The sequence below is a fragment of the Meriones unguiculatus genome, chromosome 4 (assembly GCF_030254825.1).
Source record: "Meriones unguiculatus strain TT.TT164.6M chromosome 4, Bangor_MerUng_6.1, whole genome shotgun sequence".
In the NCBI taxonomy this organism is placed as follows: domain Eukaryota; kingdom Metazoa; phylum Chordata; class Mammalia; order Rodentia; family Muridae; genus Meriones; species Meriones unguiculatus.
This window is the reverse complement of record NC_083352.1, coordinates 140,175,890-140,181,000: the sequence shown is the minus strand read 5'-3', so window position 1 is coordinate 140,181,000 and position 5,111 is coordinate 140,175,890. Positions and strand designations below refer to the sequence as shown.

The following is a 5,111-nucleotide window of genomic DNA, read 5'->3' as shown; positions in this document are numbered from 1 at the left end:
CTTGAGCCCAAAGCAAACCAAAGTACAACAAACTTGCACTTATGAGGAAGAAATGTGCACCAGGGCCTTGTAACTAAGAGCTAAAAATGGGGAATCCAGACCTCAGCCTGGTGGTATATGGTCAACAATCTCATTGTGACAGCAAAGATGACAGTGGCCCTAATGATGATGGAGAAATTGGAGGGGGAGGCTGTGGCACCGTGTGACTCAAACTGTCTTGTAGGCCTAGCCTGAGGTGGCAGTTCGACAAAACTGCTCCTGGCATCTTTCCAATGTTGTTTACCCTGACATAAAGCAATACTAGTATAATGGTGCAATAAGAATGATTTCAGGGCCTTGTTAGAAATGCTGTCTTGGGATTTACCTTCTCCTAGAGAGGTGGTTCTCAACCTGTATGTCCTGATTCAGAATTTGAATGCCACATGGGAGTATCCTAAGACCATTGGAAAACACAGATATTTACATTATGATTCATAACAGTAGCAAAGTTACAGTTATGAAGTATCAACAAAAGTAATGGTTATTTATGGTTGGCATCACCACAGCATGAGGAACTGTGTTAAAGGATTTCAGTGTTAGGAAGGTTGAGTACCACTGTCCTAGAATCAGAATCTCTTGCGAGTAGGATCTAGGACTCTAATTTAGGGTATCTTCCAGTTAGTCCTTACTTTATTCAAGTTTGAGGAGTATTATCAAGAGCACTTATCAGGGAGCGACATATGGTCTCTTGTCTATGATTCTAGAAATCAGAAGGTTGAGGCAGGAGAATTAGGACAAGTCCAAGGCCTGCGTGGGCTACATAGTGAGTTCAAAGCCAACCTGAGCTATGCAGTGACATTTTGGTAGAGTTATCTGATAAGTGCTACAGCCAGCTTCCAGTTAAGCATAGAAAAGAAAGTTTATTAGGATGCCACTCTCTCTACAGGCATCCTCAGTAGAGAGACATTGTCTTTAAACCCTACGTGGCAATCCCTGATGCACCAATGTTTGGATTTTACCCAAAATGCTTCATTGTGGGAGCAGACAAGGTGGGCTCCACGCAGATGCAGCAGGTCCGCATGTCTCTCTCTTTCTTTTTTCTTTCTTTCTTTCTTTCTTTCTTTCTTTCTTTCTTTCTTTCTTTCTTTCTTTCTTTCTTTCTTTCTTTCTTTCTTTCTTTCTCTTTCTCTCTCTCTCTTTCTTTCTCTTCTTTTTCTTTTTTTCTCTTTCTTTCTTTCTTTCTTTCTTTCTTTTTTTTTTAAGATAAATAACCCTTTATTTCCGTGCTTTTCAAAATAAGCTAGCTGAACTGGTTGTTTTGGGAGGTGATTAGTCAAAGAAACCAAATCCCATATCCTCATCTGATTCCTTCGACTCTTCGTTGGCTTCAGCCTCGACTGGGGCCTCAGCAGCAGCAGCAGCAGTGGTGGCCGTGGCCACAGGGGCAGCAGCCGCAATGCGGATGGATCAGCCAAGAAGGCCTTCACCTTCTTAGCAAGTGAGACGGTGCAGTCAGTCTCCACACACAAAGCCGGGACCCGCTTGTGTCCACTGATGACAGAGTGTGACACTGAGGCAACAGTCGGGTAACCAGTTTGCAGACAAACGCTGGTAACATTTCGGACACCTTCTAGAAAGCGAGTGTGCAGAGTCTGCTCCGTGACATCAGGCACTTCCGGGTTACAGATGCTGCCACCGTCAAACACCTGCTGGACAGTCAGCAGAAGGAGAAGAGGAGGTGTTCAGCATGTTCAGCTGCGTGGACTCACTGGCTCCCACTTTGTCTCCAGTTTTGATCAGCTGCACATCGCTCAGAATTCCAATGGTGCCTCTGGAGATTTTAGTGGTGATGCCCAAAGCCTGGAAGAATGAGGTCTTCTCAGGCCCCAGATTCCCCCGGATGTGAGGCAGCAGTTTCTCCAGAGCTGGCTTGTTCTGCAGGTGGCCCCTGATGGACTTGCGCACATGGTGTTTTTGCCCACCAGCACCACCGCCTTCCCGCGAAGGGACATGCCGATCTGCTGCAGCTGCGTGGAGCCCACCTTGTCTGCTCCCACAATGAAGCATTTTGGGTAATATCCAAACATTGGTGCATCAGGGATTGCCTCGTAGGGTTTAAAGACGATGTCTCTCTACTGAGGATACCTGTAGAGAAAGTGACATTCTAATTAACTTTCTTTTCTATGTTTAACTGGAAGCTAGCTGTAGCACTTATCCGATAACTCCACCAAAATGAATTCCATCATGAATTCAGGTTTATTTCGCAGAACAATAGAGGACTAAATACTGAGGCTTTCTTACAGCCAAGAAACCAACAGCAGAAAGGAAATGCCAACACTTTGACCTTTGCAAAGTCTGGTCTGTACCTGTAGATTTACTATGGCCTCCTGTAGTCAAAAGGACATCTTGTTTAGCTCCCAAATGACTCCTTGTTCCAAAGTTTGGTCATACCACTCAAATGACATGTTTCTCTAGACAAGCTTAAGTATCCACTTTCAGGTTCTATGTCTTTATCTATAAAACTAAAAGGATAATTGCTACCTCACAGAAATTCTGAGTGATGGAATAGTACAGTCAAGGAGGCTGAAACAAATATCCAATATCAAGTTTTATCCATGAGCATTTTATTTATTGAGGCACCATGATTTATGATAATGCTTAGTGTGTTAACTATGACATTGTTTTTGTTAAAAACAACAACAATCCTCCTCCCCCAAACCACTTGGTCTAGGTCAGAAGGTACCCACTTTGTAATTTATTTTTTTAAATAAAAATTTGATATAAATCTTATTGAAGTATGTCATGAACTCAGTAGAAGACCTGTAGCATAAAGCTTGCTGTGTCATGAGTTGATGATTGCTCAAGATGATGGCCAGCCAACAGCCAAATCTAACCAGTGACAGGCAGGGCTTAGTCTTTCCCATCCAGGAGAGACACCTTATCTCTAGGCAGAGCTGTCCTCATGGCTGTTAGCACCTACGTCTAATTTTACTTTCCTCTAAGTGTTAATTTAAATTATAATGCTCACACTATTTTTTACTGGCTTCTATTGCTCACTGTGTTGCTATGTATATGAGTGCACTGTATATACATACATACATGCATGAATGTATATACTGTGTTGTAATATATGTATGTATGTATGTATGTATGCCTGCATGTGTGCATTGTGGTTACTTATGCATCCATGTATGTGAGTGCAAGTTGTATGTATACCTGTGTGTTATGTGTCTATGTGTTTGCTGTGAATTTAGGTATACATGTATACATTTATGTGTAAATGCATTTGCATGTATGTGACGCATATACTTTAACGTTTTAATGTAACCAGTCAGTCTCATTGTCAGGTAGCATTTCACTATAAGAATATACCTACATTTGTTGATTTTATTTCTTCAGCTATTTGTGCTGTTTCCAGTTTGGGCTATTGTGATTATGATTACTGATCCATGGATCTATCTATGTATCTATCTATGTATCTATGTATCTATGTATCTATCTATCTATCTATCTATCTATCTATCTATCTATCTATCTATCTATCTATGTATCTATCTATGTATCTATCTATGTATCTATCTATCTATCTATCTATGTATCTATCTATGTATCTATCTATCTATCTATCTATCTATGTATCTATCTATCTATGTATCTATCTATGTATCTATCTATGTATCTATCTATCTATCTATCTATCTATGTATCTATCTATCTATCTATCTATGTATCTATCTATCTATCTATCTATCTATCTATCTATCTATGTATGTATCTATCTATCTATCTATGTATCTATCTATCTATGTATCTATCTATGTATCTATCTATGTATCTATGTATCTATGTATCTATCTATCTATCTATCTATCTATCTATGTATCTATCTATTTCAGAGAGAGAGAGAGTATGTTCCTGTTCAACTCATCTAGTGATCTTCCTACCTCTGCCTCTTAATTTGGGAATAAATGGAATGGCCCTATATGATCCTTTCTTTCTGCTCTTACTTTTAGTCAGTCATTATTTTTTATTCACTGACAGACTGGGCCTCTTGGGAGTCAAGAACGGGGAAAATAACTGCTGTTGTAACTGATGAAAAAATGAGAAGTGTAGGAGACAGGAAAAATTGGGGATGAATGCTGGAAACAGAGAACAGAAACAATGCTGGGCAACGTGGCAGCTTCCTGGGAATTAGGAAGGGTGTGTGGAAAAAAAGCAAGAAGGGCTCTGTTTAGTAAATATTATTTTATTAATTTGTTTTAGCTTTCTGCATATGCTCCAAATATCACAGGGTAAAATGAAATTTAGGTTCTAAGTGCATTAAATAAATGGAATTGTCAGAAACTGCCAAGAATCCTATAAGGTCATATGGCAAAGAAGAAAATATGGAAGCTATGTAACAGAAGAAAAAAAAAAGGATGGGAATCTAACTGAAAGCACTGTCACACACCAGTGAGGCTTCTGGAGAGGAAGCACACAGAGAGAGAGAGAGAGAGAGAGAAAAAAAACCTAGTCTTCATATTCTGGAGAACTGTGCAGAATGCCTGATTTAGTTAACACCTGTGAACACTCACTTTTCATTGAGGTGGAGGCATTGATGCCCAAATACATAATTTGTGGCTCCTGTGCCCCAAATCCACAGCATCTGGAAGCTCCTTAGGAATTCAGGATCCCAGGCATGTCTCTAAATCTATGTCATCAGACCCTCTAGTGACAGAGACCACATATCTGTGTTTTAGAAGCCTGGCAAGTGTGTTCTAATGTGGATAAAACACTAGTGTGCTCCAATATTTTCCAAACTTTAATGTGCACCTCAATCAGAGGGCTTATTAAAATTAGAACCCCAAAGCTTACATTATTGCTTTACAGATCATATTTGGAAAACAAAGCGCAGAAATAAACTTCGAAAACAAGAAGGGAACAATATTAAAGGGAAGATGAGAAGGATAAAAAGCCAATCTCACAATGCAATCACTTTCATGTGGATGGTTGGGATCATGAAGCATCACTCTGGCAATTAATGAGCATTCTGAAGGTAAAAGACAAGGTTGCTGTATGTAGGACTCAGAAAGGAAATCTGTCCAGGGAAGGTATACACAGGGGCTCTTTCCTGATTAAGATTCCCCACAGCA

At 40.0% G+C, this 5,111-nt stretch overlaps 1 pseudogene; it reads right to left on the bottom strand.

Moving 5' to 3' along the window:
* Positions 1-1,308: 1,308 nt before the first annotated feature.
* LOC110556109 (large ribosomal subunit protein uL10-like) lies at positions 1,309-2,066 on the bottom strand (annotated as a pseudogene).
* Positions 2,067-5,111: the final 3,045 nt, after the last annotated feature.